Source organism: Martes martes (genome assembly GCF_963455335.1).
Source record: "Martes martes genome assembly, chromosome: 3".
NCBI lineage: Eukaryota > Metazoa > Chordata > Mammalia > Carnivora > Mustelidae > Martes > Martes martes.
This window is the reverse complement of record NC_137890.1, coordinates 9833416-9849767: the sequence shown is the minus strand read 5'-3', so window position 1 is coordinate 9849767 and position 16352 is coordinate 9833416. Positions and strand designations below refer to the sequence as shown.

The 16352-nt window shown below is 37.5% G+C and overlaps 1 protein-coding gene across 3 annotated transcripts in view; it reads right to left on the bottom strand.

Annotated features, from left to right (window-relative positions):
• Positions 1-16352, bottom strand: part of NALCN (sodium leak channel, non-selective) — a gene marked incomplete at its 5' end in the record, with an annotated part of 290329 nt that overhangs the window by 124398 nt on the left and 149579 nt on the right. The gene's annotated exons all lie outside the window — the stretch shown is intronic.

Genomic DNA, 16352 nt, shown 5'->3' with positions numbered 1-16352 from the left:
AGTAAATTTTTTAAAAAACCAGGACCTCTTTTTATTTGACTTTCTTTTTTTTTTCTCTATAAGCAAGCTAAGATCGAACATTTCCAACAGATAACTGTATTTTTATTTTGCTAAATGCAACTTATTTTTATAGAGAATTGCATTTGATTATCTAAAGCCATATGAGACTAATAGGCTTAATTTTCCTTTATAGTACCCATCTATCAAATTACTTCAGTTATATTAAAAACCTGAGACTCCTTAAGAAAGAAATCTTCCTTCCTTCCTTCCTTTCTCTCTCTTTTTTTTTCCTCCCTCCTTTCTTTCTTTCTTAATGGGGGAGGGAGTGAAGTGGGAGACGGAGAGAGAGAATCTCAAGCAAGCTCCACACTCAGTGTGGAGCCCGACAGAGCTTAATCTCACGACCCTGAGGTCATGACCTGAGCTGAAATCAAGAGTCAGAGGCTTAACCAACAGAGCCACTCAGATGTCCCAAGAAAGAAATATTTCTAAATGATACTGCCATACTGAGCAACTGAATAAAGACAAACACATTTTTCATGATTTTTTTCTTTTATTTGCGAAGTACAGAGTCAAGACCATGAAAGGGGCCAAGACCTAAATAAATAAATAAATTGAAAAATAAATAAATGAATAAATACATACATACATATGTACATAGATAATAGAGCATTCCAACAGAATCCAGCCAAGCTAAAAGATCCATACTTTCTCTGCCAAGATCTTTGGTTAGTTCCATTCTTACAAGTTTTTCTTATTAAATATAGGGTTATATGTATAGCTCTGATTCGTGGATCTTGTATACATTAGTGGTCAATAAATGTTTCTTAATGAGGATTTATGGTGATGATGATGTCTGGGAAAAGTGATAATCGGAATCTAGTGACTCATTAAAAATGTTTTTATAGGCTTTAGTAAAATGAAGATGTAAACTGGGCTCTCAGATCCCAGGAAATAAGATCCGGGGTGATATAAGGACCGACAGGGCCCTGTAACCCTGAAAGGATCTTAGAGACAAAAAGGACACTGCAGATAAACTACTCTGATTCTTTGTTTTTGAAAATAAGGAAAATGAGGCTTAAAGATGAGAGGTGATTAGCCCAAGGTCACTCTACTAATGTGTGACACTAACAATTCACACCGAGTCACCATGACTCCAAAGTAAATCCTTTTCCAAGCACCGCATTCTGTGTTCAGTGAGGTCTTGAATCTGCTACTTTCCAGGCTGAATCCCACACAGTAAGCTCTCTTAGCAGTTTTTTTGCTGGGAACACTCAAATCAACTGTTGTAGAAGAGGACATTAAACGCCTGACACATAGTGGACCCACTTGAGCAAAGGAGTGATTCATTGTTAAATGATTCTTGTACCAGAAGATACGATTTTCCGCTTATCCTTTGTCTGTGTGTGAAACACTTAACATCTCCTTGAGTTAGTTTTTCTATAATCTCATTACCCTACAGTGTATCTTGTTCACGAAAGTCCAAAGTATGCTGTTACTGATGCTTGAACTCAGCATTGTCAAGGACAAGATAAAACCTTCCCTGCCAGGGCGCCCAAGAGAATATTAGCTCTAACTCATCCTAAAAATGTTTCAGGAGACTTTGCAACATGTCATTTAACTTCAGAAGTATGCCAACACTTATCATTGAGGGCAATTATTTTTTTTTTCTGTGGGTTTTTTTTTTTCTGTCGAGTATTTATTTCATCCAAAGACAAGGAACACAGGTTCCAAAGATGATTCACATAAAAGTATCAGACTGCTGTATTGCCTTCAACGAAGATGTCACCAGTGTGAAAGTGTGTGTACATCCTAAAGACTCAACAGCAATAAGGGAAGATCAAAACACCCACCAGTATAAAGGGAAGTTTACCCAACAAGGATTTCTTTTCCCCAAAATGACAGGCAAGCTTGTGATTAAATCCAACATCTATTCTGAGTACCGAGAAACCAAAAAATGCAGGTGTACCCTTCAACTGCCTTGGGCACCAACCAAATTAATTTGTTTTCATCCACTGCATTAGCTTTCATGAATACTCAGCTATTAGGCATTCAGTAAATGCTTGCGAACGCGGAGTTATGGGATTGTAACCTGTTGCTGGCAGATAAACAATGTGGGCAAGAACACTGGGGTTCTCTTCTACTCTTTTCAGAGCCTCAGAAGAAAACATAATCTCATTTCTGCACAGTTTAGCCACCTGTGAGATGCTGTGAATTGTATTTGAGAACAATGCTTTGTTACAATGCGTGTGTTTCTAGCTGCTTATGTGGATAAACAATGAAAAGGAGGGCCATGAAATACATCTATCACAGGCTGAACACTAACTGGTGCCTTGCCTGAAGGCTGCTACGTCAGTTCTGTTGAGATTTTATCCAGAGATTTAGATTCCGATGATTGAGATGTAACTCAAGGACACTTACATTGTGTCACACAGTGTGACACACAGAATGTGTGTCCCTTGAAGGTCTGCTTAGCTTACTTATTTAAACATGGATTGCTAGTAGTTTCCTGGGGCTTGAGGTGTCAGGGATTGAGATGCGGAAGACACAGTTTCTTCTACTAAGAAATTTATAATCAAGAGTGGTAGAACAAGATGAAAATGACCAACTCTAAGGAAAAGCAAAATGGAAAATACGGTGAATAAGAGAATTATGGTAAAAGCTTTCAAGGTGCAAGTTAGAAGGACCAATGTATCCCTTTTTGGGTGAGGCAAGAACTGTTTGGGGAGAATGATGGCAAGTGATTGTCATGATGAAAACGAGTACGAGGTGAATGGTCGAGAGGGGGGCAAGGAACAAAGGCCTGGAGGAAGTCCTCTCTTTTCTCCAGCCATCTGTTGTTCTGTAGTGCCAATTTCCTAGCCTGGGGACCTTTTGTTCCTCCTTATGGGTTTCCACCAGCTCTTTAAAAATTAAGAAGACTCACCTATTATCCGTTATATATGTTTAATGTATTTACCTCTATCCGTTTGTGATATTTTTGCAAACATTAATTTTAAATTTCTGTGTGGTTTAATTTGCTATTCTTTTATCTAAGTTAAAAAAGAAAACTTCTTTCACTGGAATATTAGACTAATATGTACCCATACTTTCATGAAGTAGTTTTAGTTTCCTTATTTTATTATGTCTAACATGCTGAACCAGAAGTCACTATTTAAATCAGTCTAAATCTGGAATTTATTTTGGTATAAGAAGTGAGACAGGAATTAATCTTATTTTTCTTTCAAATAGGTGATCAGCTGACTCAGCACAACGTAAGTGGAAAAAAAAATCTTTTCCCTAATTTAAAATACCCCCTTTATTATATGGCAAATAGTCACATAATTTCAGCTCTATTTCTAAATTTCTATTGCTTTCCATCAATCTCACCTCCAAATTGTCTAGCAAATTGTACATTTATTTTAATAACTGCTAGAATTCCTAGCTGTTCCTCATAAATTGTTTTCAAAATTCTTTTAATTATTTGTATATATTAATTCCTCAAAATATCTTGTTTTATCTGTTGAGATCACATTAGTCCAAGAAAAACTGGTATTCTTATTCACCAATCTCATAGAAATGTTTGCCTTTCCATTTATTAAGTTTTTATTCATAATTCTGAACAAGTGTTTCTTCTTATATGGTTGCCACATATTTCTTGCTAAGCTGATGATTACTTTTCAAAAATTTAATCAAGGTGATGCCATATCATTAAAATATTGCACAGTAAAGGAAATTGAGGATGGTTTCTTAATGAATGATAAGCATAAGCTATATGCCTAAGTCTGTTTTTGAGTCCTAACTGGTCTTTCACGCTTGTCAGTACATTGATAATCAACAGATTGATAGTCAATATGTTGACTATGAAAATACCATTCACTGTGAGCCCGGTAATGTTCTCAGACTGCTCTTCCCCCTCCAGGGCTCCAATGTGTGACCTGTATGGTGCCAGAGGGAAAATGGTCCAGGTTGAGCGGCTCCATTTCTCACTGTTTACTAATTGCTCAGAATCTGGCCCAGTTTCATGCACTTTATCTGAAACTTTGCTTTCTTACACAATGTTCAGTTTAGTTTAGTTTAGTTTTGGTTGAGATTTTCTGATTGTTTTTCACACATTTCTTTCTTTCTTTCTTCCTTCCTTTCTTTCTTTCTCTCTCTCTTTCTTTTTTTTTAAAAAAAAAAAGATGTTATTTATTTGACAGAGAGAGACACAGTGAGAGAGGGAACACAAGCAGGGGGAGTGGGAGAGGGAGAAGGAGGCTTCCTGCCAAGCAGGGAGCCCAATGCGGGGCTTGGTCCCAGGACCCTGGGATCATGACCTGAGCTGAAGGCAGAGACTTAACGAAAGAGCCACCCAGGCACCCCGTTTTTCACACATTGCATTAGGAAAAGAAATAGATACTTTTTTCCCCCTTCAACTTCCTATAGCTTCCAGATTCCCATGGATTTTATCTATTGCTTAGAATAAATTCCACTGTTATGTCCTATAGATGTTCTTCCTGAAGCCTTCAATTACCCCCAAACCATTTGACTCTTACTCTCAGATATTCTTCTTGAGGGTCTTCCTACCACTTGCTTTAATTTAGACTAATTGTTTTTTAGATCTGCTCCACAGTTTTCAGAAACCTTGTTTTTAACTTCCTTATCTAGATCTTTTTGTTCTCTCCATCATGGCATCAGAAAGTCATCCCAGAATCTCATCCCCACTCATGAGAGTCCTGGTTTCAATGTCAGCTAGTTTTTCTTCTCTCTGTTTTGGCATCTTGGTTTGAGGGGTCTGCAGCAACAGAAATATTTGCTAGGGCTATGGGAGGTTATGTTTGGAATATCAAGCTTCAGATATTTCTTCAATTCAGATAGGGCCCAGAAATCTTTCCTGCTGCCAAAGTCAATCAGTCCCAGGTGTTAGCGGCCTCCCATTCACCGGCTCTCCCCACTGTCTCCAGGGGTGGGGCAAACAGCCTGATTCTGCCTGTTTGGGTTCTCTGTGTGGAGGGAGAGGGCAAGAGGGGCTCTCCTTACCACCCTGCCCCCAGGGCCACCTGTCCCCTTGTGGCTTCTGTTTCCTTCTTTCCTCTTTATAGTCTCATTGTGCTAAACTTTTGTTTATTATGGAAGATAATTCGTTTTTGGAAATTATGATTATTTTGCTTTCACTTTCAAGCTTTCTTCCTAAATGGGAAACATAAAACAGTAAGACCTAGCATTTTATTCTCTCTGGCACAAGAGCTGGAACAAGTCGTCTCTATACTTGGGGGCTCCTCGTTGTCTTTTTCCAGGTCTATGCATGTTCCCATGGCCTGGTCTCCTCAAATTGAGGGAGATGAGTACATGTTTTAGGATTTGCTTTTCCAATTTATTTTCTTCTCAACATCTGAAAAACAGGCTTAAGGCATGAGCATAGACAGTTCATCCTCTATGATTTTCTCTCTGTTTTCCCCCCCTTTCCTCCCTCCTTCCTAGTAGCTGCTATTCAAAGATAATGGCACAAAATTGTGGCCTTGCCTTTGTGTGGTTTTTGCTGGTGTAATTTTTTCTGACTGATAATTAACTGTTCTTTTTGTTTCCTTTGGTTTTAGGGACAGAGGGTCTGTGATTTTGCTATTTCACCCCTCAAGTCCAAACCTACTTTGGAGTAAATAGGAGTAAACAACTTTGTTTACAAGTGCTTTGACTTTTTAAAAAAATAATTATATTTTATTTTTCAGAGAGAGAGAGAGAGAAAGCGCAGGTATGTGTGTTCATGCAAGTGGGGTGGGGGAGGGGCAGAGAGAGAGGGAGAGAGAGAGAATGTTAAGGAGTGGGGCCCAAGCCCAGCTCCCGAGCTCTGACAAGGGACTTGATCTCACCGCCCTGATATGATGGCCTGAGCCGAAATCAAGAGTTGGCCACTTAACTCTTGGGTGGGACTGAGTCACCCAAGAGCCCCTATAAGTGCTTTTACTTTTTGATTCTTCCCATATTAGACACCACTATACGGGTCAGTCCCTTTCATACTGGAGGTGCTTGGCTGCACTAATTGAATCAGGGATGAGTTGTTAAGCAGAGAATGGTCAGTTGCCCTTAAGGTGATCAGCAGTAAACAACTCTGCCCCAACAGAAAAGAGCTAACCCAATCAAAAACATTGCCAATGGACGACCTCCAGTGGAAGCTATAGAGAAAAATCACCGTGTTAGCAGTAGCACCTAGAGGTGAACAATGGAGGACTAGCTATGCAGGTCAGTAGGAGCAAGAGGGGTCATTAAGGAAGGCTGAGTTATGAGCATGTTGAAAATCCAAGGAAGCAAAAATCTCTGAATGAACAGAAGTTAAGTAGGAGAGAAAACACAGAGCAGAAATGGAAGTGATGTTCACTGAGTGGAGAAGAAAGATTTTGAAAATCCCTGGCACAGGGAGCACCTTTTCTAATTGGAGTGCATCATATCCCTCAGTTAAGTGGGAACAAAACAAAGGGCAAGGCCAGAGTAGAGGGTGAACGTCTCAAGGCAGGAGGGTGACAGGGCAAACTCTTTCAGGGCTGATGCAAGAGAAAACACATCCAAGAGCAGAGAAAAGGGTCCTGGGGTCACTGAAGGGCCCGAGCACTGCAGTGGAGAGCCACAAAATTCACTGTCAGCCCTTCTCAGGCTCCTTTGCTGGTATTGCCCAGATTAATCTCTCCAAGCTGCAGAGTCTCAGGGCTTGGTCTTCTAATCTCTTTTTTGCCTCTCAATACTCACTGACTAGTTGGTCTCACTCATTCCAATGCCTTTCCATACCCTTTCTAGTCCCACACCTGGAATCAACTCCTTGTCTCCACTTGGATGTGTATTGAACAGGAATTAGATGTTCCACATCAAACTCTTTATGCCCTATTCCCCAAACCTGTTCCTCTGTCTCCTTCTCATCTCAGAAGAATGACAGCTCCATTCTCCAAATTACTCAGGCCAATAATCTCACAGACATTTTTCGTTCTTCTCCTTTCCTTACAGTCCTGCAGTCCTCCTGTGAGGAAATCCTGCTAAATCCAACCTTGGTTCGTGGTCTCAGTTCTACATTTATTCTCAACATTCCCTGATATCACTACTAAAACAGCGAGCAATTCCCACCCCCACCCCTGCCCCAATTAGCCCTATATTGTGGTACTATCCTTTCTGGTCATAAATTGAGACTGGGGGACTTGAGTAAAAATAAGACCACCAAAGAGGGAGAAATAAGAACGTATTTTCATAGCTTCTCTTTTATTCCAACTAATAGCCTTGCGTGTTGATCACAGATGGAATGAACAATGTCCCCAAAACCAGGCTTCCATGGGCCAAAGGCCCACACCAAAGTATTGATGGCAGAGACGGGTTCATCCCTGACAGTACATCCTTTTCTCTCTAAAGGCCCCAAGGATCCATTCTGACCCTGAATCTCTTTCTGATGGACCTCTTCTAGTTAGGTGAAAGAAAAACAACAATATTAACCTATACTGAAGTAAACAGGTTATATGTCTTTGTTCAGGCCTTACAAAGCAGTTTATAACCCTTTAAAAAGATAACATGGATGTCCTTTGATAACTTGATGTCCCAATGCATGTTTTGGGCTTTGAGTATGTGTGGATATCAATTTAGGTTAAAAAAATAAATATTTTTAAAAAGTTGGATGAGCACGTATTGCATGGAGCGCTGGGTGTGGTGCATAAACAATGAATTCTGGAACACTGAAAAGAAATTTAAAAAAATTAAAAAAAAAATAAAATCTTAAAAAAAATTGGATAGGTAAATACCTCAGGTTTTGGACAACATAAAGTGAACACAATATATAGTATGATCCCATCTGTAATATATAAATCTGATATGTTTTTGTGTACCTTAAAATGACTGCAATCCTATAAAATAAACTTAGTGCTTGGGGGACTGGAATAGGGAGGCCTGAGGAACTAGGAAGCAGGGTAAATACTCTCTTTTGAATTTTTTAAAAGAACAGTTTTACTGAGATATATTTTTATTGAGATATATATTTATTGAGCTATATACCATGAGATACATCATTTAAAGTCTACAATTAAGTGTTGGGGTGCGTGGATAGCTTAGTCAGGTAAGCGTCTGACTCTTGATTTCAGCTCAGGTCATTATCTTAGGGTCCTGAGATAGAGCCCCGTGCTGGGCTCATCAGTCAGTGGGGAGCCTATTGGAGATCCTCTCTCTCCATCTCCTGCTCCCCCTCCTCCTAAAAATAAATAAATCTTAAAAAATAAAGTTTATAATTAAGTGCTTTTAGTTTATTTGTAGAGTTGTACAACATTATCACTAATTAACTTAAGAACATTATCTCTGTTTCCCCTCAAAAACTATGTACCCATTGGCATTCCCTCCCCATTCCTCCCTCCTGCAGCCTTCAGCAGCCTATATACTTTCCATCTCTATGGACTGACCTATTCTGCACATCTCCTATGAGTGGAATCATACAATCTGTGGTCAGGGTTCATCCATGTTGTAGTGTGTATCAGCAATTTATTGTCAATTGTTATTGCATTATAAGGATAGGCCACATTTCATCAGTTCATCAGTTGATGGATATTTGATTGGTTTCCACTTTTTGGCTATCGTGAATAATGCTCTATGAACATTCTTGTACAGGTTTTGTGGGGACATAAAAATTCCTTTGCACTTAATATGTCTTTTACCTTTTGTGTTAAGATATATGTAAAAACAGATATCTATTTTATTTTGAAAAGTATACACAGTAAACATTTTAAAACATGGTGAAGCATACCACGCAGGCCAACATACAGCTTTCATGGTACAATGCAATTTACATCTATTTTATCTATCTTTAGCTGGTTTCAAGAACTCTTTCTCTACAATAGATTTGCTTTCAAAATGAAATCCACTTGACAACTTATGTAGTGGCTCAACCTTTTTATGGGGAGTGTCCCTGCTGTGTCTTACTACCAGTCAACCCTAAAATAGAATATTTGACTTGATGATATTCACTGAGTACAAAAGTGACACCTCCTTTGGTTTTAATTACCTTAATTAGTCACCTACTCAATGTCCTTATTTCTTTTTTTCCACAGAAAAAGCAGTAATATGTTGAGGAGTTGTATCCTCTGAAAAACCCACTAATGTCATGATCCTTTAATATTTTCTTATATAGCTCCTTTTATTTAAAACTTACTCAACTATTCAAAGTTGTAGTATTTTTTTTAAGATTTATTTACTTGTTTATTTTAGAGAGAGAGAGCATGAGTGGGTGACGGGCAGAGAGGGAGAGTGAATCTGAAACAGACGTTATGCTCAGTGCAGAACCCGACGTGGGGCTCATCCCACAACAGTGATATCATGGCCTGAGCCAAAACCAAGAGTTGGACACTCAACTGACCGAGCCATCCAGGTGTCCCTCACATTTGTAATATTTAAAATGACATCAATGAATAGTAAATGTTGGACTTACCACATGTTGGCTGGCAAAATCATGACTGACAAGATCAAGGTCTTAGGGAGAACTGGGGGGTGGGAAAATCCCAATAAAAATGACATTTTTAAATGTATTTTAAAACTACAGTAAATAAAAGCTCTAAGAGCACGACTTACTGTGGTGAAACTAAGTTATCCGTAACCAGAAACTTTGGATCTGAAATCTGGAGTGAAAACATAGCGCTGTAATGTCAAAGCCATTGGCGGTAGCCATTTCTTTACTTCAGATTTCTCCTTGAATGGTTTAGATGGAATTCCAGCATCCATCAAGTCAGCTACACTTTTCCCAGTTCTCCAATCTCCATCTTTCTGTCTTTTTTGGCCAACTCTCAGGAAAAATGCCAACTCATAAGTGGGCCTGACTCTTCATGCCTGTGCCTACCCATCAGGCTGCTCTGAGGAGAGGGTTACCCCTAGGAAAACAGGCTCCCTTCCCCCTGGTTTCCAAAGGGGCCTCAACACTGTCTAGCAGCCTCTTCCCTGTTTTCGCTGAGTCCATGACCATCCACAAGCTTTCCAAAACTTCGTGTCCTCTGACTGACTTCATCCACCCCATCTCTGCCCTCACTCTCAAGAGATGGCCTTCCTAGAGGGGAGAGCTGAGAGCGCCATTTAAAATAGAAGCTGAATGTGCTGAGCGTAAGACCTCACCCAAGCTTCCTGAAATGTGTGACAGTGTCCCTCCGAAGACTGTTTTGAGAATCAAAATAAGTACAGCATATGTGTGAGGCCTTTAAAAACATGAAAGCACCAGAGAAGTAATACTTTAAAATAAAAATTTAAAAATCTCTCTTAAGGAAAAACAACTGTAATAACGCTTTTTTAAATTTCAGAATCCCTATACAGTCTCTATGACTTAAAACTCTTTATGACATATACAGTGTCATATAAAATTATACATGATAAACTATACTTTTGAAGAAGACAGTTCCTTTTAGATACATGATTTTGAAAGTGTGACTGTTTTTGGAGACATCGTTTTATCTTTGAACTAAATGATTCCCTACATATCCTTGATAGCTGTAAGCGTCTCTATTTTATGATCTATTAATTGGTACTGGCCACCAATTCGAAAACTTTGTTTTCATACAATGTATTTTCCAGGCCACCTTCCCAGACTATATTTTACCCATAAATTATATAAAAAGGCTAGAGTAAATGTTTTGTTACTAATAGAGGCTGATAAATTGCCTTTCGGTGCTGTTAATTCATCCGAGTACTTACTGAATAAACAGTAAAAATCACCGCGTTTGCAAATGGACTGATAATAGACAGCTAAGTAAAAAAGGGTCTGTGCTCAGAGTTACCACATACACTGAGATCTGGAAACACACTGAAACACTGATTGGATTTTATTGCAGGGCCCTGTTCTGGAAAGTTTAGTTACCAGTGACTTTTAAATGGTAAAGGTTTTAGAGCCACGTGGGTCTCTGTCTTTATAGGAACTCTTCTGGAATTCGAGATCTGTTGAAACCAATTACCTTTGTTGTTGGTAGAAGTGAAATGCTTAAAATACTAATGTCTCTATAAAATGATCACACCTTATTCCTTGTCCCTGAGAAAGAAATAAAGGTTGAAACTGGAGGTTTTAATGAATTCTGTGACTGCCTTTTATATTGACAAAAAAGACCAAGCAGTTCTTTTGCCTTTTTTTTTTTTTCCAAAATGAACCCACATTATTTATCTCACTTCTGTAATTCCTAAAATGTGCTGTTGCCAAGCATTCCATTTAAATGAATAAAAAAGGGTGGGGGAAGTCTCTTTATTGGTCAAATTTCAGACCACCATGGAAAAGCCTTACTGAATCAAGACGGAAGTAATTGGCCTTAAATGTCAAAATGAGCTTGAATGTAATTAGAAGCAAAGCAGGCATCAGAACGTTATGCCTACTCCAGCAGCAAATTACTTTAAGTAGAACCTACACTTAAATATAATTTCCGGAGTAAAAGGAAAGATGGCAGAAACTCATTTGCAAGAGTCAGTGTTATCTTCCTCTCATCCTGGAAGTGTCTGTAGGTGTATCCAAGCCTCTCTTTTCTTTTCAACAGCCTTGCTTGGGTTCACTTTTACAGAGAACACCGCCACTGACCACGCAGGCAAAAACCACAGATGTGTAGTCTCCTGTGATTTCTTTCAGGATAAGATTAAAATGACATGAGGAGAGACACTGAACCATGACTAGCGTTTACATGGTGCTTCACAGCTCCCCAAGCAGCTAATTGTCCATTATGTAGAGCAACGTGTGTAATAGCCCCGTGGATGATTATTGTACATACAGTAGCCGCCGCTGGCGCTCAGAGGTCTTACACGATTAACCTAGGCCCGCCGGGAGGAAGCGGTGGCCCTGGCCCTCGAGGCTGGGATCTGCTGCCTTCAAATGCCTGCTGTCGTTTTGAACATTGCGGGTACAAGACATCTTAAGATCTAATAATTGCTGAAGTCCCGAGACAAGCAATGTAATATTTAAATTTTAGAAATTTTGTAAGATTTAAAACGTTTACCTTCTTTGTCTTACACAGGCCTGTGTACGTGTCAAAAACCCCGTATTATGCTCAGCTGATTAATGAAAAATAGGTATCTCCAGTATCTTCTATTCTTGGCTAAAATAAGCTCCACGCATTAACATTTTCCCATATGGAAAGAACACAACGTTTTCATTTTCATGAGAATCTAAAAATCACAGAATTTTAATTTGTTTTAATAATAAAAATGTATTAATCATTTATGACGTAAAGGTTAAAGTTCTTATATTAGAAACATTTATCTTAAGGGAAAAAAGATCAAGATGAACTGAGGAACTTTAATTTTTCCCTGAACAATCTTTCTTGCAGAGCATGATATTTTTAGTTGAAAGGTATACTTCCCACCGATTATGTTAAAATAATTTTGAAATGCAACCATCTAGCTGACAGAACAAACAGCTGTGAAAATGAGACCTGGAGGTTTATGCAAATAGAAAACTTCTGAATTAATTTTCTTCATAGAACAGACTGTCAAGTTTCAGGGAGTATTTATGCCCTATTTCTTAATTAGTGATTTTGCTAATGTCAGTCATATTAAATTTTCATGATGTCAATGATGCGTTTCATTGGTAAATACGTGCTACAGAAACACAGAGGAAAGTTGACATTTTACTTTTGGTGAATAAAGATTTAGTAACATATACACAAGAAACAGGGCTCCTAAACCCAGATGTGTGTCCTGTTGTTAAATAAGCTGAGGATTTATCAAGAAAACTTCTTTAATGGAAGTACCACGGAATCCACACAGGACATTAAAGAGTTTTCTTACCATTGGTTTGCATAACAATTCTCAAGAAAAAAGGTTTTCTGCGAGATGTCAAATAGAAAGCAACTATGGTCAGAAAAAGCTTATAGTGTAGCCTTTTTTTTTTAAACCTACACTTTAGAAATGGAGTTTGCCATTGTTTGCCCTCTTTGAATGGGCTCTGATTTCACATTTTTCCTCACTAAGTTGACAAATAATGAGCTTTACTGCAGATAATATTGTCTGCTCTTTTCCTTTACAAATATAGATTTCAAAGCCTTGTCTGTATTCTTTTTTTTAACATCTATCAATAATGACTTTATTTTTATTTTTCATTTTATTTTATTTTATTTCTTTTCAGTGTTCCAAGATTAATTGTTTATGTACCACACCCAGTGCTCCATGCAATATGTGCCCTCCTTAATACCCACCACCCGGCTCACCCAACCTCCCACCCCTCTCCCCTCCCAAACCCTCAATTTGTTTCTCAGAGTCCACAGTCTCTCATGGTTTGTCTCCCCCTCCGATTTCCCCCAGCTCTAATACCTTGAAAAATAGATTTGATAGTTGTTTACAAACAAATGTTTAGTTGAAATGATTTAACTTTAATAAAGCTGATTTTGTAAGTTATGAACTAAAATTAGTCTTATTATATAACTAAAATTAGTCTTCTACAACTTTTATGTCTCTGGTAAGAGTAGATATATAAAGGGACATATTATATTTTTTTTTCTGGGCATTTATATGTCTTTGAAACAAAACTGAATTCAGCTACAAACATAGTTGTTATTATGCTTTTTTGCTTAATATTTTATCACCTTCATGAATGTTATGGATGGCTTACCTCCTAAATTAGGCTGTAAAAATATAGTTTTGATAACTGTATGACATGCCACCACATTTAAAATTTACTTAGACATTCCATGTGGCTGGACATTAAAGCTGTCTCAAAATTTTCACAGTGTTACAAAGAGTATAATTTTAAAGATCAAACTTTGTGTGCATCTCTGGTTATTCTCTTGGAGTAGATTTCTAGAAATGCAATCACTAGATCAAAGAGAAAAAATGCTTTTTGGTGTCTTCGTATATAATGAAAAATGGATTCCCAGAAGAGTTACACAAATGTTCATTGCCCCGTGCAATGTGTGAGAGGGCTTTCTGCCAGCAGTGCACATCACCATTAGCCAAAAATAAAAATAACCGATGTTGTCCATTCAACACTTTCTTTCCTACATGCATTATAAATTAAGGTTGCATCTTCATGTTCTCCTTTGTTCTTAAAAATTATTTATGGCAGTTATTTTTGACTTGTCTGAGAAGTCAAATTTGTTCTTTCAGGCCTAGAAAGTTCTTGACCATCCAAGATGAAAGATGACATTTTCTCTGGTTTTGTTGTTGTTGTTTTTTTTTTTTACACCTTTTCACACTTCAAATATCCTTGGTCTAATTCATCTGGAAGCTATTTTAATACAGAGTACTGGGAGACTCTGGTATCCCCAAGATTTCTTGTTTGATAATAATTAGTCTTATAATCACTGATTGTGATAGTTTCTTGTCCAAATGTCTTTTTAATACGTGTTTGGCCATTCATCTGTATGTTAACCCTAAATCACACTTTTTATCATAGTAGCCTTGTACATTTTCTTGTTAGTTCTCACCAATTTTTGGTGATGTTCCTCGCTTTTTCTTTTTTTTTAATAACATCTATAATGCAGGGAAAATACTTCCTTAATAGTTTTCTTGGAGATTACGTTAGATATATGGGGATACCTATGTGTGTATATGTGTACTTCTCTCTCTCAATGAAAACTTCTTGTTATAAGGGCCTTGCATGTAAAAAGTCTCATATACAGTAATTATTACTATCAGTAATAATGACTCCTGGGGAAATATCTTCCTTGACTTAATCAGGAATAATTATGCTTCACTATGAAGTAGTTTGTTTTCACCTTATTGCCATTTTTCATCTACCTATCTAAGTCTGTATTTGATAGAAAGACTGGAGTCACACTCGTGTCTTGACTCCAGCTAACGTGGATGGTCTTCACAGTGCACTTTTGTGTTTTTGTGTTCACTGTAGTTTCAATTTTGTTTTCTCTTTAGACTAATTCTCTTAAATTTGGCTTAAATTTAATTGATCTTGCTGTAATCCTTATCAACAAATTCTATTCTTTTTGGAATAGGGCCAAATATAATAAACATTTCTTTGCATGTCCTGTTGAAATGGCAGCCATTTTAAGATTACTTCAATAATTTTTATATAGTTAGATAATGCAGAAATTCTTCCTTACATTCCAAGACAGTGTCCCCTTTCTCTTATTTTGCCATGTCTTTTCATAAGCCCCATTGGTTTTACGCCTCTTTTCACTCAGCTTGAAAAATGTGGCTTATCCAAAGAGAAAGGATATACAGTATTGTCCACCCTGTAAGTGGAATCATTTTCTTGTCATTCATATTAATTTGCATACTTTATCATCGAATTTCCAGCTTTTCTTACAGAAATGTATCTAGTATCTCTCTGTTGGTTTGAAGCAGGATTTTTGCCCTTAACCCACTGCCTTTCTCCTGGGATTCTGAATGGAATTAAGTGCATGTGGAAAGCTAAAATGACAGTAAAAACAATGGAAGCAATATTACAGACCTAAGCCTGAACTAGCTACCAGGATTCTTTCTATAGCTAGTCCCTGTCTGGCCTGTACTATTTTTCCCTTTTTTGTATTGCATAATATAGGATAATAGGATGTAAGCTATTCACTTCCATTTGCCTAGTACAGCTGCCCTCCTCCCTCACCCCCAGTCTGCCCACACATGTACTCAGCTCACTCATGTGTATACATAAACTTTATCCCATCACATTTCCTGAAAATTAAGGTTTTTTAAAAATTGATTTATAGAGAAGATGTTCAAGAAGGCTGGAGACAGTCCTCTGCATAGGTAGGCAGCTCAGCTCCGGGTTCACTGACTTGCTAGGTGTTATACCGATGAGGTGAGGAGTAAGAAAGAATGAATCTATGCATTACATTAAATGGTCCTGCATTTAATCCATATATGAAATAGTTAATAATAAGTGATTTCAGATACTGACAAGAGTTTGACAGTTGATTTTATCTGTCTGTAATATATATATATATATTTATCTCTCTGTAATATATATTACTATATATTATAATATACAATATATATTACATGTATATATAAAATATATAATATACTATATATATAACAATATATATGTATATATTAACGTGTATATATATATATTACTATATATATTACTTTTTGGATTTTTGCAGAGAGTTACAAAGGACTAAGTAGAATATTCAAAACTGCAATTGGGGCTACTACTTTCAAGATCAGGAGATGTAGCTGACATTCCAAATACACAGAAAGAAACACAGAAAGTTAGAGAAAGTGAGGAGATAGAGGAATATGTTCTAGATGAAAGATCAGGACAAAATCACAGCAAAAGTGCTAAAGGAACAGAGATAAGCAATATGCCTAATTAAGAATTCCAAGTAATGATCATAAAGATATTCACTGGATTTGAGAAAAGAGTGGAAGGCCTCAGTGAGACCTTCAACCAAAATACAGAAAATATTAAAAAATGAACTAGTCAGAGATGAAGAACTCAATAACACAAATTTAAAAAAATATACTAGAGG